Source organism: Lynx rufus, unplaced genomic scaffold (assembly GCF_022079265.1).
Source record: "Lynx rufus isolate CCGP_SWC_20201006 ecotype Redwood Valley unplaced genomic scaffold, mLynRuf1.p SCAF_3, whole genome shotgun sequence".
In the NCBI taxonomy this organism is placed as follows: Eukaryota; Metazoa; Chordata; class Mammalia; order Carnivora; family Felidae; genus Lynx; species Lynx rufus.
Window position 1 is genome coordinate 140,784,059 of NW_025814845.1, and position 25,569 is coordinate 140,809,627.

Below are 25,569 nucleotides of genomic sequence, written 5' to 3' on the forward strand. Positions count from 1 at the left end.
CATGAGATGAAAACATTCCATGTTTTTGCATGTTTTGCACTGACATCATGGAAATGTCAATTATTTGACTATTAATATTTAAACTTAATTCAGTTTCAGTTAAAAATCTAGTAGGGTGTGGGGTGCCTGGGCGGCTCAGTTGATTAAGTACCCAACTTCGGCTCAGGTCATGATCTCATGGTTCATGAATTCGGGCTCTCTGCTGCCCCCTCAGAGCATGGAGCTTGCTTGGGATTCTGTGTCTCCCTCTATCTGCCTTCCACTGCTTTCTCTCTCTCTCAAAAATAAATAACATTGAAAATATTTTTTAAATAAAAACATTATAGTAGGGTGTATCTTCCAATTATATAATATTATTGAGAAGTTTATTTAGAAGAATAAATGTTCAGAAAAAGAAATGAAAAGAAACTGCATAGTGGAATGAAAATCTATCTTTTTTTAAAGAAAATATACTAATCAATCAAAGATGCAGAAAAAACTTGAGAAATTGATCCATATGGATATGAGAATGAATTCATGAGAAAACCATGAGTCCAAATCAGAGAGAAATGGATGAATGATTTAACAAATCATGATAGCTTTTGTTGTTCTCTACAAAATGAAAGGAGGCATTATACCATATTCCATATAAAGCCCTTATCAATTACATAACTAACTATGAAGATAAAATTTGAGGTAAAACCTAAAGACTGTTTATATAACTTAGGGGACTAAAATAGAAGTAATAAAATTTTACATCTTGCTATATATGTTTTATATAGATATATTTAGGTAGATAAATCAGAAAACTATTTTATATATAGAAAAATATATATGCATTGCTTATATATGTGAATATATTTTTATATCTGGCTACATATATTATATGTATAATTTAAATCTTTCAGAAACACATAAACAAAGTGAACATAAAATGATATAGTGTGGAAAATATATTTGTAATGGAGAAGAAAAAGTGCTAATATTTTTTATTTTGCAAAGCTTTTGTAGCAACAACAAAAAAGCCAAAGTACATGAAAACTGTGCCAAGTATGTGATTAAAGAGATAGTAAAGTATCAAATTGGGTTGCCTGTATGTTATTATATACAAAATACTACCAAATTTACTATTAGTAAAAGAAATTTAGCCCTGCATTGGGCTCTGCACTAACAGTGTGGAGCCTAACTTGAGATTCTCTCTCTCCTCTCTCTGCCCCTCTCCTGCTCTCTCTCTCTCTCTCTCTCTCTCTCTCTCTCTCAAAGTAAATAAAATGAACTTTTAAAAAAATAAGAAATTTAAATTGAGGTATAAATGTAATACCATAGGATCTTGATGTTGAAAAAGTTTAAGAAACTCCAACTAATAGTGGGTTTTGGAGAAAAAGTGTTTTTATGTATCAAAAAAATATTTTTTATGTACCACAAGATGGTAATGTGAATGTGTTTTGTGCTTTTTGAAAAGTAATCGGGCAAATTCGATTAAAATGAAATAGAAAAAGGCATATGTTCAACTTAGCAATTTAATTCTTGGATTCCATCTCATAGAAATAAAAAGTACATAAGTGCATAGGTTAAAGCATATTTATTGTAGCATTGTTCATAGTAGCAGCTAAAAGCTGGCAACATATGAATGTACACCAGTAAGGAACTGGATGTATAAATTTTGGCAAGTCTACACCGTGAAATATAATGAAATACTAAGAAAATGAATTGCACTAAATTAGTTGAGTGGAATGAGTTTCCTTATTGCTCAACGAGAAAAACAAGGGCCTAAAATTATATAAAAGGCGTTTTAAAGAAAAAAATATTTAAATGACTACATTAAAACCTGTGGTTAGTTTGCTGGTCAAATCCAGGAAGAGTGTTTATAGGATTCTAAGCAGGGTTTGAGTTGATATAATGGTCTGCTCTGAATGATTATGCTGGCTAATGCACCAGACTTATCTCACACAGAGGTTACCAGAGCCCTTAATTGTCAAAGTAAAATCTGTTGACTTTAAACTAATTTTTTTTTAATATTCTGTAATCCTCAATGATATATTTAGCAAAAGGGATGCTCAAACATTACAATAATCTTAAAATTAACATATACCATTTCAAGCTAATACCATGGTCTTTATCATGTCTTATTTTCTTCATTATTTCAACCCAAATTTTCCCCAAGCCATCATTAATATGAATTTAGTTCTCTATCAATGTACAAAAAGTCTGCTACATGCCTAGTGGTTTATTTCATGTATTTAACTTGTGCCATTGAATTGATAGATATTTACTATTTGAATTGCCGCATGTGAGTTGGACATAGCCAAGAGATGAAGCAAAGAACAAGCAAACCAGTATCACAAGTTTGTTCAAACTTGCTGTAACAGTATTTCTTTTTAATGATTAGAATGAGGGGCACCTGGGCAGCTCAATCTGTTAAGTGTCCAACTTCAATTCAGGTCATGATCTTGCAGTTTGTGAATTTGAGCCCTGCATTGGGCTCTGTGCTGGCAATTCAGAACCTGGAGGCTGCTTCTCGTTCTGTGTACCCTTCTCTCTCTACCCCTTATCCCACTCACGCTCTGTCTCTTTCTCTCAAAAATAAATCAACATTAGAAAAAACAATAAAAGTAAAGATTAGAATAAAAGTCTAAGTTAAATATAACATTTGGTCTACAGATAGAGTGATAGCATAATTTGCCAACTAAATATGGAGATTTCTTTTTTCTTATTAAAAAAATGTTTTTAGTGTTTATTTTTTGAGAGAGAGAGAGAGAGAAAGGGAGAGAGACACACACGGAGTGCAAGCCGGGGAGGGGCAGAGATAGAGGGAGACACAGAATCCAAAGCAGTTTCCAGGCTTCCAAGGTGTCAGCACAGAGCCTGACGCGGGGCTCGAACTCACAGACTGTGAGATCATGACCTGAGCTGAAGTTGGACGTTTAATCGACTGAGCCATCCAGGCACCCCTGAAGAGAGAATTTTAAATACAGTTTTATTATTTTCAAAGTTTAAATAAAATGTAATCTTAAACTTGGATTTTTATATTTGATAAATTATAAATTCATTGAATCTTACTTCTATTCAGAATATCTTTCTTCAACAAATATTTTCACAAGAGAAAAATTGTCATACATGGTGTCTATACTTATGACTATAATGTTGCATCTGACTTCAACTCTGTATGTGTGTCCTCTATTTGTAAATAGTTGGAAAAAAATTTAATGAATAGGAAATCAAAAGTTTGATACGTGAATACCCACTTGAAAGTTTATTAAGTGGTATGTTTTACAGAAATTACATTTTCACTAAAAGTGGAAATTTTGTGGTTTGACACATTTTTTATATCATGAAAGAATTATACTAGAATATACAGTATGTTTGACTCCTTTTTAAGAATTGGATTCTAAAAGCATAAAACACTTATCAGAGTAAGTTTTTATGTGTCCTCATATAAAATACTCCATTTTTTATATGTGTGAAATTGATAAAAATAAAGTTATGCCTAGGAAAAAAAATCTGCAAATCAGTGGGTCTTCTGAATGCCATTCTATTCTACTACAACATATTATTTACAGTTTAGAATAGGAGCTTATCAAACGATTATTCCTGCAAATCAAAATATTCCAAAGCACAATTACAAAATGTTAAAAGTAATTTTTATATAATTTCAGCTTTCATTAACTTCACTCATCAGCACCAAATTCACCTCTGTTTATATGATTTTCAGTGGTCTTAAACTGCACTCTACATTCTACATTTGGGATTATTATGAATTAGTCTTTTCACAGTAAATGTAAATGAAATTATCACAGTCAATTCTCTCTTTTTTTTTTCTGAGGTATAACTGACATACATTATACCTCATTATATTAGTTTCAAGTCAATAATGCTGTTATTTCATATCTGTATACATTATGAACTAATCAGCACACGAAGTCTAGTTAATATCTGTCACCATACATAATTACACAATTTTTTCTTGTGATGACAACTTTTAAGATTTTAGTAATTTTGAAATATGCAACACAGTATTGTTAAACTATACTCACCATGATGTGCATTACATTCCCAAAAATTATTTACTTCACACCTGGAACTTTATAAATTTTGACCCCCTTCACCTATTTCACCCACTCCACCAACCTACACCGCTGGCAACCACTAATCTATTCTCTGTATCTATGAGCTTATCTTTAACTTAAAAAAAAAATTTTAGACTCCACATATAAGTGAGGTCATCTGGTATTTGTTTTTTTTCTATCTGATTTATTTCATGTGAAATAATGCCCTCAAGGTCCATCCATGTTGTTGCAAATGGCAAGATTTTATTCCTTTTTTAATGGTTGAATAATATTCCAGTGTGTGTGTGTGTGTGTGTGTGTGTGTGTGTGTGTGATTTTCTTTTCATTCATCCAATTAAGTCGTTTCCAAATTTTGGCTATTCTAAATAATATTGCAATGAACAAGAGGGTGCATGTATTTTTTCAAGTTGTGTTTTAATTTTCTTTGGATAAATACACAAAAGTGCAATTACCGGATAATATAGCAGTTTTAATTTTAATTTTTTGAGGAACTTCCACACTGTTTTCCATAGTGGCTGCATCAATTTACATTCCAACCAACAGTGCACAAAGGTTCCCTTTTCTCCACATACTCACCAACACTTAACTCTTGTGTTTTTGATGATAACCATTCAAACAGATGTGAGGTGATATCTCACTGGTTTTGATTTGCATTTCTCTGATGATTAGTGTTGCCCGTATGTTATGTCTTTTCTGGAAAAAGGCCTATTTAGATCTTCTGCCCATTTTTTAATTGGCTTGTTTGTTTTTGCTTGAGTTGTATGAATTCCCTGTAGATTTTGGATGTTAACCCCTTATCAGATATACGATTTGCACATATTTTCTCCCACTCAGGAGGCTGCCTTTTTATTTTGTTGATACTTTACTCTTCTGTGCAGATTTTTAGGTTGATGTAATTTGTACTTTATTGCCACAGAGTAAATGGAATTATCACAGTCAGTGTTTTAGTGGAAAATAAAATATGAGGAAAAAAATAAATCTTACTCTGGTCCATTTTGTCTATTCCTGTAATATTCAATTTGTTGTGAAAGACTTCAGTAATAAATGGGAGCCTATCTGAAGGTGAGGAAGCATGGTATAAAAAGGGCACTGAAGACAACACATCAGGAATGACAAAAATATTGAAGGTATGTTGTAGGCTATACATAACAATAGTTGCTTTCAGATTGTCAAAACGTTGTCACATGGGTTATATTTCTTCTGTGTACCTCCAGAGGGCAGCACCAAGCGGTAGATACATTTGTGCTCAGAATAATGAAAGAATCCTATGGAAAATTCACCTAAAGCTTAAACAGGTCTGTAAGGGAATTCAGTAAATAGGTTTTCTCTAAGCAAATCTCTAAGGTCCTTGCTGATGTGGAGAGGCTATGAATCTGCCACTTTGGAAGAGCAGAATATTTTTATTTTGAAGTTCAAGTAAACTTTTCAACTCAAAGCTTAACATGCACTTATCCTATGTACAAGTCAAAGCTTCTCAGAATAACTATTATAAATTATAATCTCTTTGAAGTACTGATCTACTTGTGAAAACAAGAAATATCTCAGATGACTTACGCATTATTTTACCCATCACTCACACTTTTGAAAGGATAATTGATAATTATGTATTTTCAAAAAAGCTTTTATGTATACTTTGTATAAAAAATATAAAAGGAAAGTCTTAAATAGCATAACCTGACTTCTTTAACATTGGATTCATTAAATTGTACTGGTAAGCTTTTGGGGAGAAGTCTCTCAGAGCAAAATATAATGCTTCATTTATATCTTGTGAGGTTAAACATTCTTCTTGAAAATGGGAATTGCCAAAGTTCGCATAGGGCATAGAATATGGTCACAAATGTAGAAAACCAGTCTGGGATCATTTGACTTTACAGTGCTTTTTATTCTTATTTTTTTGATTTTTTTAATGTTTATTCATTTTTGAGAGTCAGAGTGTGACTGGGGAGGGGCAGAGAGAGAGGCAGACACAGAATCTGAAGTATGCTCCAGGCTCTGAGCTGTCAGCCCAGAGCCCGACGCGGGACTCAAACCCATGAACCAGGAAGTCATGACCTGAGCCGAAGCTGGAGGTTCAACCGACTGGGCCACCCAGGCGCCCCTGACTTTAACAGTGTTTTGATTAAATAAGGAATGATAAAAAAAGATACAGATGATATTGTGATCAATATTGCACATATTTTCAATAATGTTATAAATTAATATTAGATTAATATCTGCTATAGAAGTAAAATTTCTGAATATAACAAAAATAGATATATGATAATCATATGAGCTGTTTTTACTATAATAATAATAAGTAATTTTATCTGAAATTAAAAAAAATTACATCTGAAATCTTCTTTGGTAAAAGTAATGATATTATGACTTTTATATATTTTAACACAAATCTATTGTGGTCCTCAGTTAACCTGTGCTTATACTTTTCTCATCAACTCAAAAATATTACTATTTCATCACATTAATGTATGGCCTTATTTTACCTATTTTCTGTTTGGATTTTTTACAGTGGATAACTTCATTCAAAAATTAAGATAAAATAATTTTAAGACATTTTGTTACTGACATTAATTCTGAAACACTCCTTTTATTTGCATGCAGTAAAATGTGATACACTGTTTTTAAAACTAAGAAATAAGGTCAAGAATGAACATCAATAGCTTCTGGGAAAAAGAAAAGGTTCAGCAAAATTTTAGAACATAGATGGTGGGGGGAGGGGTCCTCAGGGCCTCAACCTAATTTCATGTGACCAGAGGCAATTAGTCTGCAAGATGATATTGCTCTGACCTCAAGACTGCAACCAGCAAAAAAGTAGCTAGAGATCTTTTGTGCTTACCCCATTTGGAGTGGGAACTGATTTGGGAATAACTAACCTGAAGAGGCAGGAGGAATTCATGTCACTTTTTTTTTTTCCCCTCTAAAGATGTTTAAATTGATGGCTTCATTTTATACAGCTTTATTCTATAGTATTCTTATTTGGCACAATTAAATGAACAGTTTTCTGATTCTAAAAGTAATGCATTTTTGCTATATATTTGTATAATAAACAACTAGTCTAACTTCCAGCATGCCTGTGAAGGAGATTAAGAGAAAGAGACAGAGAAAGGGAAAGAAGTATTTTAGGATGGTGACATCAGAATTACTCACAAGGTCTAAAAAAATATCTTTGTTTAGTAACATGTAATGTTTAACAAATCATGGCAGCAAAAGGTAGCAACAGCAAAGCCCCTAAAACAAATGCTAGCATATATTCTGCACTCAGTATGTATAATGCTTTTCTTAGCATAATGAAATAAAATCTTAAGAGAAGTAGAGATGAAAGGAGTTCATTGAGATAGAATGGCCCCATTAACATGGTTGAAGGCATGATCTCCCCAAAAGATTCCATGGAGGAAGTGATGATGGATAAAGTTTCAACATTTGAATGTCTTAACCTCAACATGTAGCTTTTGGCTATGGGGCATAAAGGTGTAACACACTGTGCCAGCCTCAGCCCCCAAATTAAGTAAAGCTACTTCACCTTTGGAAGTCCATTTTAACTTAAAGAATAAAGATTTTGGGGTCATGTCCAAAGAGAGAAATGTATTAATCCAAATATAGCAAGAAAAGTAAGCCTGATTTCCCAAGATTAGCTGTAGGTGTTGGGTAAAATGCTAAGTTTCCCACTAATACATGTAATCCCTAAGTCATCTGAATATAGATCGTGTAGGGAACTGGAAGACATAATTCGAGACCATCAAGGACAGCTATTCATGCTATAACTTAACCATCCTTAAATCAATTCTTTCCGTGGGAACAAAACAAAACAAACAAAAAAACAACAAACACTCTCTAAAATGAAACATACTCTTCAGAAACACACTCTATAACATAACAATAGGAACAACATTGTGTACGTAGACGAGAATGTTGAGCTCTTCAGAAGAGGAACTTTGCTTTGTCTTGGCAAACCCCCAATTTTCCCCTCTCCCAATCAAACTGATGAGTTTGTCATCACAGGTGAACAGATTATGCTAAATCAAAGAAATCAGACACATAAATCTACATATTGTATGATTCTAATTATATGCAATGTCCAGAAGAGACAGAAAATGAATCAGTGTTTGCCTTGGGCAAGAAATGGGAAGGAGGATTGATTATGAATGGGTCTGAGGGAATTTGTTAGGTGATGAAAAAGCTCTAAATCTGGAGGGGGTGGTGATGGCACAACTTGGCAAATTTACCAACAACGATTATTTGTACACTTTAAGTGGGTGCATTTTATGATAAGCAAGTTACACCTTAATACTATTGTTTTAAAGATGCTCATGGTTTTAGAATAGATTTTTGTAATTTCCAGCTATTAAGATCTCAGCAAGGGAAAATTGTTAAGGACAGAAGTTTATAAAGAATAACGTAAAGCCACCTAAAATATTTGTTACTCACATTCAGCCATTTTAAAAGTGCTAATATCTATTTCTGTTTTCTATTCCTATCTGTATGATACAGACATTTCCTTAAAAAACCATATTGGCATCTAACACATCATAAAATTGTTCTGTTTTTATTTCATGTCTGCTATAGCATGAACATTGCCACTTCTTATATTTTTTATTTTTATTTGTAATATTTATTTATTTATTTTTGAGAGAGAGAAAGAGACACTATGAACAAGAAGAGGCAGAGAGAGAGAGGGAGACAGAGAATACAAAGCGGACTGCATGCTGTCAGTGCAGAACAGGACATGGGGCTTGAACTGGAACTCGAACTCAGGAACTGCGACATCATGATCTGAGGCAAAGTCAGATGATTAACCGACTGAGCCACCCAGGTGTCCCATAATATGTTCTTTTAAAATAGGATTTCAGGGTCACCTGGGTATCTCATTTAGCTAATAATCCAGCTCTTGATTTGGGGTCAGGTCATGATCCCAGGGTTGTGGGATCGAGCCCTGGAGCCACTCCCCCATGTCAGGCTGCTGCAGCATGGAGCCTGTTTAAGTTTCTCTCCTTCTGCCCTTCCCCCACTCCACTTGGGCAGCCCAAGTGCACTCTCTCTCTCTCTCTCTTTACCTCCTCTCCCGCCCCCACCCCAAATAAAATAAAATAAAATAGGATTTCAAACTGTTGCATAGTGATCAACCAAATTTGATAGAATTAGCCACTCCCTCTCCTTAATATAAGCCATTTATAAAGTTTAAATGCTATGATTTTGTACTAAATACTCCTGTGTTTATTTACTGGGGATTTGTCTCTTATTATTTCTTTAAGTTGATTTCCTGAAATGGATTCCACCTAATAGCATGTGGCAAAGGCCATGTTCAGTGTCCACCATATTATCCTTGAAGGTCATAGAGTCCAGGTGGTTTAGCTGCAAGATGGGGAAGGAACTGCTGACCTACTGCATGTTATGTGCATGAATTGTGTTCTCCCCAAATTCGCATGTTGAATCCTTAACCCCCAGTGTGACTGTCCTTAGAGACTGGGTCTTTAGGGAAGTAATTAAGCTAAATTTAGGTCATTACGGTAGGCCCTAATCCAATATTACTGGTATTTTGGGAAGAAGAGAAGATTAAGACATGTCCACATAGAGAGTAGACCATGTGAAGACACAGGGACAAGAAGGTCATCTACAAGCCAAGGAGAGAGGCCTCAGAAGAAACCAACCATGTCAACATCTTGATTGTGGACTTTTGGGCTCCAGAATTGGAAGAATATACATTTTTGTTTAAGCTACCCAGTCTGGTACTTTGTCATGGTAGCCCTAGGAAACTGATATGCAACATAGACTATAAAGTGAGATAAAAATATACTTTTCATTCTGTTAAGCTTCTGAGATTTCTTTGTCTGTTGTAACACCTAGCTTGCTTACTCCAATAACAATGAAGTATTTTTATGAGTAATGAGGCTGAATATCTTTTCATGTTGTACATTTTTATTTTGAAAGACACATTTCTATATCTTGAGGCCATTTCTGTTTTTATTTTTATTAGATTTCTTTGAATATTAATGTTATAATCTGTTGTTTATCATATATGTTACAAAAATGTACCTTTTTTTCCTTAACTTTACCTGTCTTGGTATTATTCATGGTAATTGTTATATCATGCAGAATTTTAAGTTGAAGAATTTAAAAAGTTGACTGTCGTTAATTTTCCCAATTTTTCCTTCATTGTTTCTTTCACAGTTTTTCCGGCAAAAAAAAAATTCTTCCATGTCCTAATATCAAAGAAGTGTGTACTTGTCTTTCTTTCCTGTCTTATTCTTACATTCTTTTTGGAACTTAATTTGCCATTTTATGAGATGTGAGTTTCTCTCTTTAGTCTTTATTCTATCTATATTATTTTTCTGAATATACTATTTAACAAGTTACTCCAGAAGAATTTACCTAATAACTCCATTGGAAATATTATTTTTTCATTATATAATTACATATAAATATATGTGACTTTCTGTATCTCTGAATTTTCTGTGACAGTAACTATATCATTTTTTCACATTGAAACTATTTTCTTTTAATTTTTATACATTTAAAAATGATGTTTACATTTTACTTAGAGTTATCTTAGTAGATAAATTTAAAGTATTTTGTTGACTTTTTCTATGCGGTTTTTAAATTCCAGATTAAGTGGACTAATTTTGTCAGTTAAAGAATTCCTTTAAGATGTTGATTTTAATTGCTCTTCTATGTCAGTCAACCACATATGAATGAAATGAAATGAGAATGAAGGAGTAACATTAGTTTATTTCCCCCCCTCCTCTGGAACGTGATCTTTAAGCTTCATTCTATTCAGCTTTTCCCTTTCTTGTAAAAATGTATGCTGTGATATTATTCCTATGGGTTTTGCGGAGGATTTCTCTTTTGTTTTAAAGCTAGATATTTTGTTGGTCGTGTTTCAAATTTGTGGTTTTATATTTTTAAGATAGTTGTAATTAGTAACTATATTTTAAATTAATTGATTTATTTGATATGGGACCACCTCACTAAAGGTTCTTTGTTTATTTAATGCTTAAATCAAAATATATATTGAGGGCCTATTTTCCTAATCGAATAGTCTTATCATCTAAAATGAATGACAGTTATGTGGGCATAAAATTGTTTGTTACAGTCTCGCAATTTTTAATCTTCTCTACGTGTGTTTTATAGGCCACCTATTTCTTGTTGAGAGCTACTATCTATAGTTAGTAAATATTCTATAATCCAGGAGTCAGCCTTACTTAGAGCTCTTTGTCTGGTTCTGGCCTCGTCCCTTAGAAAAGATGGTTTCCATCTTCATTCTTGCAAACTTATCCTTCCTCTCCTCTTATTAAGTTGAAGCCTACTAGGAAGGGGTCTACTACTAAGGACATATAATGGGTTTCTTTTTTCTCTTCATCTACTGCTACCATTGCTTACTTGATCCATTTAACCTTAGTTTCTGACCCTGCCAAGATTGAGGCTTAGAAGCAAGATAGATGAAATGGGTGGATATTTGCTTTTTTGATGAGCAAACTCACAGTTTTAACCTTGGGATTCCCTGAAATTGATAGGCTTGCAGCCAGACTCTTTTAATCCTGGATATCTTCAGGAGTTTTTTGAAGAAATCTTTTCCCCTACTGGGGATCTCTCAACTGCAGCCTCCTTAACATGAGTAAATTTATTTATTTATTTTTTTCTAGTAACTGTTTTCTTCTCGGGCCACAGTGATATCCAATAATTCCATCTTCTTTTTTTTTTTTTAATTTTTTTTTAATGTTTATTTATTTTGGGGACAGAGAGAGACACAGCATGAATGGGGGAGGGGCAGAGAGAGAGGGAGACACAGAATCGGAAGCAGGCTCCAGGCTCTGAGCCATCAGCCCAGAGCCTGACGCGGGGCTCGAACTCACGGACCGCGAGATCGTGACCTGGCTGAAGTCGGACGCTTAACCGACTGCGCCACCCAGGCGCCCCTCCATCTTCTTTTTGATCATGGATATGTGTCCCATGTAGGCAGCCTTTTCCCACAGGTTGTACAATAGCATCTCTCTTTGATGTGTAGCTCGTGTCTGGTCCTCAGGCAACACTCGTTCTTTGTCCTGACAAACTCGGGAAATATAAGCTACTCTCAGTCTGGCAATCTCGTTGACTGCGAGCAGAGTGGTCAGCCAGTCTCTCATTCTTGGTTTTGGATTTTTCCGGAAAGCAGTCAGCCAAACTTTTGCTCTATCTGCCAACTAATGCAGTTAGTGCTCTTTGTCTTCATAAAGCACTTTTCCCTTGATGAAGAGGCAGCATCCAACAGGAGAATGCATGTAACTTTCCCCAAACCCTTTCTGGGTCATTCTACTCTTTAGGATCAAAGTTACGAAAGGTCCCAATACACTATACCCAGGTGTAAGGGGTTAAGAGTTACTGGCTACTATCTATGAATGATTTTGCCTTCTATTCCCAATAGCTGTTTTGCATTATGCCTCAGCAGAAATATCTCTATATATGAAGTGGTCAATAATTTCATTGTGTCATTCATAATTTTGAGTATTCATTCTCCATATTTGTAGATCTGTCACACCTTGCTGAGTTATCTACATTTTTTAAATGTTAATTTATTTTTGAGAGAGAGAGAGAGAGACAGAGCGTGAGTGGGGGAAGGGCAGAGAGAGAGACACACACACAGAATCTCAAGCAGGCTCCAGGCTCTAAGCTGTCAACACAGAGCCTGACGTGGGGCTTGAACCCACGAACCCTGAGATCACGACCTGAGGTGAAGTTGGACACCCAACCTCCTGAGCCACCTCCTGATTTATCTACATTTTAAAAAAATCTAGTGATTAATTTCAGGTTAATCTTTCATTGATTCTTTTGCTTTTCTAAAGTAGTCATCCTTCTGGAGTAGAACAAGTTGAGTTTTTCTTCTTAACTTAATAATTTACTTAGTAATATTTAATTCTATAAATGTACCTTTGACTAAAGCTCTGGTTGTACTCTAGCAAAAAATATTTGCACGTAATATTTATAAAACCTTTACTTTTGCCAGACACCATACTAAGTGCTTTACTTCTATTATCTCAATGAATCACTAAGACGTTGTTATTATTATTATTATGGTTTATAATTATACAAACTAAGGCTTAGGGAGATACATTAACTTACCAAATTTTACAAAACAAGTGAGTTTCAAAATAAGAATTTAATCCTAGAAAACCTTATTTCACTGCCCTATGTCTTTTTGCTACTTCCCATAATTCATACTCCTTATTTCTTTGTAAAAAGTCTATATTTGCAGTTGTGATATCTCTTTGACTAAGAATTATTTTAAAATGAGACGTTAGCATATCTCATTTAGAATAGTTTTGTTTAACCTTCTGCTGTTAATTTCAAATGGACTTCCCATATGGCAACATGAGGCGTTTTAACAGTGAAACTGCAAAAATTATTAAAACCAAGATAAAAACAAAGAAACAAAAACACTTAAAGTCTTTGGAAATGGTCCTAAGGTCAAATGACAAATAAAAAAATATATATATCTGTCAAAGAATATCTACAAACCTTCAGTAAGAAAAGCAAGGATCTGTGATATTTGCATGACGTCGGCTCTCTCACTCCACCCACGTGGTTCCATGAGGTGGTACCTCCAAATTGCTACAGCCATGAACAAGAAATTCTCCCCCGACCAGCTCCCAGCCAGTGGGCTTTCTTTGCAGGAGGGGCAAGACTCCAACATTACTCATCCTGTCCCCAGGTACATGTTGCTAAGGCTAATTCCCAGATGAGTGCTGGTGACAAGTGAAGACTCCCTTTTTCGACCCCATTCCCACTTACAGAATGCAGGCTCTGTGTATGGCATGGCATGTTGAGAATACTGAGGATGCAACAGTGCTTCTCTAAACTTCTAACTAGGTGAATCCACACCAAGAAGAACACAGGCTCCTGCGTTCCCTCACCCAGCACTTGGTTATTTAAGTGAAAATATCACTCAGAGAGAAGCTTACTGTTGTCCCCAGAACTAGATTTAGAGCCTTGAATTAGAGATTTAGCTGGGGAAAGATGCAGGTCACAGAACATATAGCTCCTAATCTCTTCCCAAAGGAACTGACCTCATTAGCAACAAAGCATGGAACTGAAGTATTTCCCTAAAACCAAAAGCAGATTAAGATAGCACAAGGAATAAGAAAACTACAGATCAATAGCTCTTGTTAATATGGACACAAACATCCTCAATAATATACTCACTATATATATATATATATATATATATATATATATATAATTATAGAGTATGACCACATGGAATTTATCCCAGGGATGTGCCACTCTTTTAACATCTTGAAATCAAAATCAATGTAATACATCATGTCAGTAAAATTAAAACAAAAAAAAGATGACATGATAATCTGAATAGACACAGAAAAACCATTTGACAAAATCCAACAGACTTTTGTGATAAAAACACCAAACAACAGAAATAACAAAATACCACTGAACAAACTAGGAATAGAAAGGAATTTCTTCAACCTGGTGAAGGGCATTTATGAAAACCCACAGATAGGCAGCATCATACTAAATGGTGAAAGAGTAGATGCTTTGCCCTAAGATCAGCAACAAAAAGTGGATGTCCATTCTCATCACTTCTATTCAAAATTGTACTGGGTGGCATTCTGGCCAAAGCAATCACATAATCAAGGACAATGATACTGAGCACTTGCCTTAGGTAATGTGGTTCCAAATCTCATTAAAAATGTGCCTCGTGCACCTGGGTGGCTCAGACAGTTGAGCATCAGACTCTTGGTTTTGGCTAGGGTCATGATCTCAGGGTTTCGAGAGTTCAAGCCCTGTGTTGGGATCTGTGCTGGCAGCATGGAGCCTGCTTGGGATTCTCTGTCTCCTTCTCTCTGCCTTCCTCCCATTCACGCTTTCTCTGTCTTTCTCAAAATAAATAAACTTTAAAAAAAAAGATCCCAAAAGCGTAGTGTCCACTCTCGGGTCAGGGGTTCCGTGGGTGAGGGAAGGACTCCTGGATGAGGTGTTGGATGATGTCTTAAACAGACAAAAATTGTCCCAAGCTTGCAAGCGCAGAAACACCATCCTAGGAAGAGGGATCAGCATGATAACACTTGAAAACCACACGTATGTCACTACTGAGAAAATGTACAGAAATAAGGACAAAGGTGTAAGGCAGGACAGAGACAGAACCACATCAGGCCTTGTGCAGCACTGAAAGAAGTAAATGAGACCATATCGAGCATGCCTGAGGATCTGGGCTGGAGTAGGTTCCAAGAGTGCATTGCAGTGTGGGTCACTGTTGTCGTTACTGTGGTGGAAAAAGAACAAAAAAGTGGTTTCGTACATGTGACCCTCCTTCTTGGATACCTCCAGAAACAATAGTGAGACTCTCAGAGGACTGGAAGTCCTATATGATGTGGGTGGGAACAACAACAAAAAATGAGTCTGAGAGGAAAAAAGAAGTAACTGATGAAGTCGGAGTCTTGACTCTATCCATATGAATTTCAGGGAAAGAGATCTGTGCCCACACATATATATTCACAAAAGTTAAACATAAAATGAGGCTTTTGCTCAGTTTATATTGCTATCTGTTTACCACTCTTCTATTTTAGCAAATCATGATATTGTAGAGCCATGAGTCATTGGCATACTGAAAAGCACTTATTGTGAAGGATATATAAAAAGTTGAGGGAAAAGAGAATGACGTTTTCCTGTGCTATTATATGAGAGTCGCAGATTTTAGCATCCTGTTGATTTTAAATTCTGCATAGGCTATGAATACAGCAGTAGATAAAATGGATCCATTTATTAAAGTGCAAGGAACTTACTGGTGTGCTGCTATTCTCTGTTGTCCACTGTTGCCATGGTAACCATATCTACTGTGCAGAAAGGAGTTGTAACTACCCACTGTTTGTATGTCTTTGGAAGGGACACGATGCTGCTAAATTGGAAGCATCAGGGATAGGCTTCAATTAAAAAAAATTCAGAAGAGAATCATAACACTAGTTTAGGGCAAAGGGTTTTTTTAAAATATGGATATAATGGAAAGAAAAAGGGATTTAATAATGATTGAATAATGAGTGAGACAAGATAGGGAAAGAAAAGAAGAAGAAAGTTACAGGTTTCTGTTATCTATTTTTATAACTTTTTGATGCAATTTCTCACCACTTGAAAACATAATAATGAATTATTTGGCCATAGGAAGAACATTGACAAAGCAGTACAGTGTATTTTGACTTTGTAGAATATATTCTATAGCTGCTTTTTATTGCTGGCCATCTGCCTAATAAAACTACACTGCAGCACAATAAACTCTTGATGGAAAATTTCTATCTGTTTTAAACACTTTGTCAGAAAAATATATATAGCTAAGAGCTGTATACTGCTTTTGGAATACTATATTATTTTCTCAATTTTCAATAGTAATCCAATTTCTGTTACTTTCAGCTCAGTGGATTTTGAATAAGTGACAGGAGTATGAGGCCTAGCTCACAATGAAATACTTTTCTATTGCTTCCAAGATATTTCTATCTTACTATACTGAAAGCACTTGCTGGTCCTAAATATATGTTCATTTACTCCAGGCTCAAATAAGTGAGCTAGAAAATGGAGTCAGAAAGAGGAATGGCCCTGAGTACTCTTTGTTCTACATATTATGGATGTGACCATGGAGTACCTGTAACCCTGATTAAATTCAACTCTTTATCCGACGCTTATCGTCATCTGCCTGTAGCTGAATGTGATTTGACACAAACAGAAGATGACACTGATTAGCCCCACTTTAAATTATGACTAGGAATATAAACTGAGCATTAAGGCTGTAGAGCAATCATGTTATATTTCCTTCTCTAAGCAATTATTTCACATCATCGCTTCTGTCCTTAAATTTCCAACATTTCTCCCCATCTTCACTGTTAGCTAATGAATGTGTTTTCCTCTTTACTATAAAGTATAAACGGTAGGAAGACAACTGCTGCAGATTCTTACCACTACATTTATCCACATGGCAACAATCTGTACTAGAAATATAGCCATCTTTTCTTTTATTAAGATGAAATGTATGGGTTGGTGGGAATGCAAACTGGTGCAGCCGCTCTGGAAAACAGTATGGAGTTTCCTCAAATAGTTAGAGATACCCTATGACCCAGTAATTGCACTACTATGTATTTACCCAAAGGATACAAAGACACTAATTTGAAGGGGCACACGCACCCTGATGTTTATAGCAGCACTATCAATAGCCAAATTGTGGAAAGAACCCAAATTTCCATCGGCTGATGAATGGATAAAGAAAAAGTAATGTGTGTATACACACACACACACACACACACACACACACACACAAAGGAATATCACCCGGCCATAAAAAAAGAATAAATCTTGCCATTTGCAAGGACATGGATGGAGCTACAGTGTATTATGCTAAGAAAAATTAGTCAGAGAAAGAAAAATACCATATGATTTCATTCATACGAGGAATTTAAGAAACTAAACAGATGAACATAGGGGAAAGAAAAAAGAGAGAGAAACAAAGTATAAAATAAGACTCTTAACTATAGAGAATAAACAGAGGGTTGCCGGAGGGGAGATATAGGCAGGGGGTGAGGGGCATTAACGAGGGCACTTGTGATGAATACTGGGTGTTATAAGTAAGTGATGAGTCACTAAGTCCTATTTCTGAAACTAATATTACACTGTATATTAATTAACATTTAAATAAAAATTTGAAACAAAAAAATGAAATGTATGGATTATACAAAGGCGATAGTTTTAGTTATGCTGTCTCTCCTCTATCTTACGTGATTCTGCCCCAGCAACTGTCCCATTTAATTCCTTCACTATTAATTTTCCCCTCAACTGTATTTTGCCCATTAGGTATAATCATGCTATAAATATTACCTTTAAAAAATTATTTTCATCCTCAAACTTCTTGAAAGAGATGTTTACACTTTCTGCTCCTAACTTCTCTCTTTCCATTCTTTTACACCAATTTCAATCCAATTCTCCTACCATTCCACTGTGACTGTGTCAATGTCACAATTAATGTGATTGTTAAATGCAATGGTTACTTCTCAGACCTCACCCACTTGGCCTGTCACCAGTACCGAACAACTGATCTTTCTCTCCTCCTAGAAATACTTTCTTCACTTGGCTTTCAAGGCATCACAGTCTGGTTTTTCTATTTATTTGGCCCCTCAATCCAAATCTCATTTATTACACCCACCTCTTTTACCTAACTTCTTTTCATGCAAGTACCCCAAATCTCAGTCTTTGGTCCTTTTCTCTATCTATTCTCACTCTTTTGTTGATCTCATATTCTCTCAAGCCTGTGCATACCATCTACATGACAGCTGCTTGTAAATACAGATCTCCAGCCCAGAATGTTTTCTTAAAACTTCAAACTCATATATCCAGGTGCCTACATAATGTCTCCATTTGGATGTCTAAATATATCTCATAGTTAACATTGTCATAAATCGACTTCTGATCTCACTCTCTAAACCTGTGCATCCTGTAGCTTTTCTCAATAACAAAGATCACAGTGCCATCCTTCCACTTACCCAAGGCAAAAGCTCAGTTATATTATGTTTATCATTGCTTGTTTTCCTGTTTTTTAAAAAATATTTAATCATCAGGTATCCAGTCTCCATAATAATAGGTTATTACCTTGAAGTCTATTTTGTCAGATATTAATATAGTTTTCTATTTTTTTTGAAAATAAAGCCAGTTTTTATTATTGTGAGAAAAGTTTTGAATTAGACTTAATTTTTTCTGGGTATATAATTCTAGGTTCACAATTTTTGGGGGGGTTCCCTTCTAATAGTTCTATTGTTTTTTGTCATTCATATTTTCTTTTTTTTAAATTTTTTAAAATGTTTATTTATTTTGAGAGAGAGAAAGACAGCATGAGCAGGGCAGAGAGAGAGGGAGAAAGAGAATCCCAAGCAGTCTCCATGCTCCCTGTGGAGCCCAGTGTGGGGCTCAATCCCATGAACCACGAGATCACCTCCTGAGCTGATACCAGAAATTGGATGCTAAACTGACTGAGTCACCCAGGTGTCCCTGGTACTCGTGTTTTCTGATGAGAATGTTGCTGTTATTTTTTTTTCTGCACACTTTTTTTTCTGGATATATTTAAGATGTTCTTTTATCAATGATATCAACAACTTGATTATGTGGTTCCTTTGTGTATTTTTCTTTGCGTTTCTTTGCTTGGGGTTTACTCACTTTCATAATCTGTGAATTTATAATACCAAATTTGGAAAATTTTTAGCCATTCATTGCTCAAACATTGGTCAACACATTCTCTCTCCCTCTTTTCTTCTCTCCTTCTGGGACAGTTACATCTAAAGTAGACTGGTAATTTTTTCTTCAGCTGTTATTTTCTCCTGTATTTTATTTTAGATGGTTTATTGTATGTCTTCAAATTTACCAACCATTTTAAAGTCTTGATAGCCTCCCTGTGAAATTTATGTCAGACTTCTAATTACAAAACTTTGGGATAATAACTTCATGTTGTTTTGAGTCACTAAGTTTGTAGTAATTTTGTTACAGCAGCAACAGGAAATTCATACAGAGAGGAAGGAGTTAAAGCATATAACCTTTGGCACTTCACATTTTTGTTGTTGTTGTTGAGTGGGTGCATCAGGGGGGTGATGTTCAAAGTAAAAGAAAAAGAAGTTTGGCAATCCAGCTAATGTTATTTGTTAACAAAATAACTTGAACTCCACATAAGTAGACTAATGGTAGCTTTATAGGAAGAATGTCCTTACCTATAAAAAGTCCTTAACAAGATGTCTCTGGGTAAAGATTGATTATAATAAATACATAATGTCTTTGTATTTATGAAGCATATTTCCTAGGATAGTATCACGTGAGTTATTAACTGTCTGAAGAGATTTCATAACTTAAATACCCTCCCCCCGACTTTATGAGCAATACCTTGTTTGATTCACTTATATACCTTTCTACCCTGAGGCAGAAAGAAGAGGGAGGAGTGTCCTGAGATTTGTAGTTGAAAGACAAATACTCTATGTTTTTCTTTTTAAGATAAAATTCACTCCATGATTTTGTTTAAAGAAAAATGTAGTTTTCTACTAGATAAAGAGAGCATGGAGTTAGAACATTTTAACTTTCTTCTACTTTCACATACCTGGCATAAATTTGTAACTTTCAGTATGTGCAATAATGACTTTCAGGTAGGTTAGAGAAGATTCATTTGTCTTTAGTACTTTTTATTACATGATTGACCAAAAGACAGACACTAATTTCAGAGGAGTCAGTGGGCTTCAGCATTTACATGTTAGTGATATAGTTAGTAATATAGATCTATTCCTTGATTTTGGGTGGCTCAATAAGTTAGGCATCTGACTTTTGGTTTCAGTTCAGGTTATGATGTCACAGTTTGGAGAGTTCGAGCCCCGAGTTGGGCTCTGCACTGGCAGCATGGGGCCTGCTTGGGATTCTTTCTCTTTCCCTCTCTTTTTGCCCCTCCCCAACTTGGCTGTCTCTATTTCTCTCAAAATAAATAGTCTTAAAAAATAAAAATAACATAAACAGGTGTCATTTAGGTAGAGGTGGAACTTGAAAAGTGGTAGGAGGGAGCATGAAACTGATTGAAGGGTCTCCCAAGGAGCGGTATCATTGTGTCAAAAGACCTTTTAAAAACACTATGTAGAGGAATGGGTGATTATTAGTGTTATATGATGAGTTACTGAATATGGCCACATAAGAGGCAGAATAATCTTCATATTGTGAAGAATAATCTACTTGATGGATAAAGACATATATAGAAAATATTGGGCAAGATGGATTTTATTGGAAACTACCTGTAGAGAGAACTGTACTCAAATTTAGGTCTAAGTGCTAACAAATTTGCTTTGGATACTCTAAAGTCTCTACAAGACTGTGATGTTCAACATTCAGGATTGACTTGTAGACTTAGGAATTGGTTTTATTTTTGATACATTAACATATTCAGATAACGTAGTAGATACCCTATTCATATATTTGGAAATATATGTAGTTCATTGATCCTAGTATACCAGGACTCAGTATTTGTCAGGGAAAATAATCTAGCTACTAGCGATATCTGGCAGACCTAATTAGAAATGATTCCTACCACGGTATTGAATGGCAGATCTCACAAGACTTTAGTCAAAGAAAGCAGAGTATGAGATTATATCTAACAGCATTTGTCTTCCTGGGGACAGAGTAATAATCTAAAGTAGTGAATCTGTATCAGAATTAATTGTAAGCTTTTAAAATTCCAGATTTCCAGCCCAAATTCAGAGATTCTGATCTTCTCAGATCAGGATGAGCCTAAATATTAAAAATAAGTAAACAAAACAAAATAAAACAAAAACCTCTTCATGTGATTTTTGATGTAACTAGGTTTGGGAACTACCTATCTGGAATAATAGTAATTTCCAAAGGGTACAAGGACTGGAGAATAGAGTGGCTTAATAAGGGGCATACAGACATTATTTGGGAGGTGTTTAAATTTTATCTAATACCTTACCTACACCTAGTAAGCTTTAGGTGTAGTGATGACTTTTCAGATGTGGGAAGTTTTAAAATTTTTTTTATTACGCTTACTTATTTTTGATAGACAGAGAGAGACACAGCACAAGTGGGGAAGGGGCAGAGAGAGAAGGAGACACAGAATCAGAATCAGGCTCCAGGCTCCCAGTTATCAGCACAGAGCCCAATGTAGGGCTTGAACCCACAAGACACAAGATCATGACCTGAGCTCAAGTCAGATGCTTAACTGACTGAGCCACCCAGGCACCCCATGATGTGGGAAGTTTTTAAAGATTCTTATAATTAAATAAAGATCCCCAGGTGAGTTTTACTGTCCCTTCTCATTTTTATAACTATTGAACTAAAGATTTCATAGATAGGAAGAGGGAACCACTCAAAAACTTAAATGTATGCAAGGTTAAAGAAAAAAAAATCACTACACTTAAAGCAAAATCAAAACCAAAACCAAAACAAACAAAACAAAACAAACAAAGAAAAAGGCAACCAACCAAACAAACAAGCAAAAACAAGTGGGGCTATCCCAAACTAAAAAATCTTCTGCACGGAGAAAGAAATGATCAACAAATTGAAAAGGAAACTTACTGAATTGAAAAAAAAATGATTTAAAATCATATATCTGATAAGGGATTAATATCCAAAATATATAGGGAACTCATAGAACTCAATAGTAAAAAAATAAATAATCCGGTTAAAATGGGTAAGTAATCTAAATCGATACTTTTCCAAAGAAGATTTTAAATGGCCAACAGGTACGTGAAAAATGTTCGGTATCACTAATCATCAGGAAAACGCAAATCAAAACCACAATGAGATATCAACTCACTCTTAGAATAGCTTTCACTAAAAAAGAAAAAGAAGACACAAGTTTTGACAAGAATGTGTAGAAAAGGGAAACTTTGTGCATTGTTGGTGGGAATGTAAATTGGTTCAGCCACTATGAAACCAGTATGAAGTTCCTCAAAAAATTAAAAATATAACTATTATAAAATCCAGCAATTCTACTTCTGAGTATGTATTCAAAGAAAATCAAATCACTAACCTGAAGAGATGTCTCGCAGAATTATTTATAACAGCCAAAACACAGGAACATTCTGTGTCCACTAATGAATGAATGATCAAAGAAAATGTGGCATATATGCATGAAATGAAATATTATTTAGCCACAAAGAAAAAAATTCTGCCATCTGCGATAACTTGGATGTTCAAGGTCATTATGTTCAGTGAAATAGGTCAGATAGAGAAAGACAAAATATTGTTATTATCTCACTCATATATTGAAATCTAACGCACCAAACTCACAGAAACGGAGAACAGACTGGTGGTTGCAGGGCAGGGGGAGGATGAGTGAAACCAGTCAAAGGGTACAAACTTCTAGTTATGATATAAATCAAGTCCTGGGAACATAATGTGCAGGTATTGTCTACCTGAAAGGTGCAAAACAGTAAATCATTTTGTAATACACACATATATGAAATCATCATGTTGTACCTCACACAATTCTATATGTCAGTTATATCCCAATAAATGGAAGAAAGGAGAAGTAAATTGAAAGGAAATTTAAAAAGAAAATCAAATAAAAATGTTCACTCTGAAAAAGAAAATTACTCACTAGGAATCAGCCAAAGGAAAATGTGAAGCACATGGGGACATTGGGGACTTTTGAGAACGGGGTGACATAAAGGAATATGGAGGAGTCTAGCCCAGTGTGCCTGTGTGTATACTTTCATATTTATTTCTGATAGAGTTTTGAGGTGTTTTAGCAAGACTTCGTGACTCCTTTTGAAATCTAGCAAGGTCTACAATACCTTCCCAACCGCCAACCACACTAAAGTCACAAAGGCTAGGTTAATACTGGGAATGGTGGCCAGTGGAAGACCAATCCTAGCTTTTTATAAGAGAAAGTAGTTGAGGAGTGCCGACATCAGAGTAATTCTTTTAAAGCTTGTCTCAGCAAAAGATCAGCAGTGCATTTAAGTCTATTTCATGCATTACTCTTCCTGTTGTAAAAGGGATTATGGTAACTTAAGTAAAGATCTTATATCATATCTCATTCAGAGATGCTTTAGAGAGAAAATCAAGGTTATCTGATTTGTTAATAAAATTTTACTTGAGCTGGGATTGTGTTGTAAAGCCCTTTATGGGAATAACTTCTTATCTACTTAAAAAGATACTGTAAGCTGTCACTGTTATTTCTAATTCTCAGTTATTTAACAAGGAGAAAGGTGTAGTTCAAAACATGAGGAACCACACTGCAAGACGTGCTACAAACCAATTTTGGAAAGATTATTTTTTCTCCCAGCAGGAAATTTTAACCCTAATCTTATTGTCAGGCTGCCGTTCTTCCCCAGGATAGTTTGCTAGGTCACAATGACCATCTGGCATGGTCGGGACTATTTCAAGTGCCCTCATATAGTGCAAAGGCTATGCTCAAATCCTTCCTCAGACTTTTGCCTTTGACAGCAGAAGAGGAATCTACGTACATGTGTGTAATTTTCTATATTATATATATTTCTCTGTATATGTTTTGTCTATAATTACATGCATAGTTATCCTGAACAAGTGCTTAAAAAGAAGTCTGGTAATAAATTTGTTTTAGCCCTGGAGATTAGGTATAATGTGATAAAATATAACAACAGCAAAAGCTTTTGCAACAACAAAAGCTTGGTTTTTGCTCGTAACACAGTCCACAGTGGCTAGCTGTGGTCCTACTCCATGTCTTCTTCTCTTAGGGACCGATGCTTTTTCAGCAGCCTCTTTCTGGACTAATACCAGTCGCCATGCGCTTGCGGCCTAGGGCAAGAATGAGAAAATAGATATCTTTACATACATACACATGAACAGACACATAAGCATACATATTTACATACTCATACAAACATACACACATGCATTATACACATAGAGTGTATAATAAAGCATCGTTGTAAAAATCTAACAAGACAATACTTTCGGCGTCTATAAAGAAACAAAGAGAAACCAAATGTGGCTTTAATCAGCAATATGCTGGAGCTGGCTTGCAATGGCTGCTATGAGCCAATGTTTCACATCTTTTTCCATCTCCGTGTTCTTTCGGTGACTTCACATCAGTCCCTTGAAATCAGCCATTGTGGGAGCATATACAACACAGAAATCAGCCGACACTATAAATCAGGACTCCTTGAGACCTCCACCCTCCTCCCCAACACTCCACAACTTAAACTGTAGCAAAATTACAACTAAAGGTGCTCCTCAAACGAGACTACAAAGGTGACAACTTGTCTTAGGGCCCTGAGAGAGAAAGCATGTGAAGATCCTGGCGAGGGATCCCCAAGCAGGAAGCGTGAGGCTGTCATCTCACTTCCCATGTCACTTAGGAGGTAGGTGCAAAACCCAGTCTTTCAGGGCCGAAGGTCTAGGTGCACCACTCGGCTTGCTGCACACTCAAAGCAAATAACTGTGTTTACTTTTCTAGCTCCTTGGTCGCAATGTTTACATGAGAACCCTCAACGGACCCATATATTTCAGAATGTTTATCCTTGATGCATACCACCTGCTTAAAAATTTGCAAAGAAGTTAATGATCCTTTTAAATCCAGGGTAGAGCAGAGACCTGATGTAAACTTTTTCATGGTACAATTGCTTTTGTAATGTGTTACTTAAAAAAAAAATGCCACACTAGCTGCCTCAGAATATATTTCTTAGGTGAAACTTATTCACAAACTGCATCGGTATGGAATAGTAAATATTTTTAGTAACTGCTTTGGAATTCATTCTGAGTACATTTATATTTATACCTGTATATAGGGATAAGATTTAGGTTCTGTCTCCATATATGGCATCAGCAGCAGCAGAGAGAAAATTTATTAAAAAGCTACATTTAAGTTATTACATTTTTATATAATTTTAATTACAAAACTGCTGTGAATATTTCCACACTGAAACTCTTCCTGAGACATAATCACATTAAATGTAATATCTTGGATATTAACATAAATGTATTTACATGAACAAAAACACATATGTTTTTTGGAAATGCATATTTTCTCACCTGTTTTAAAATGAAC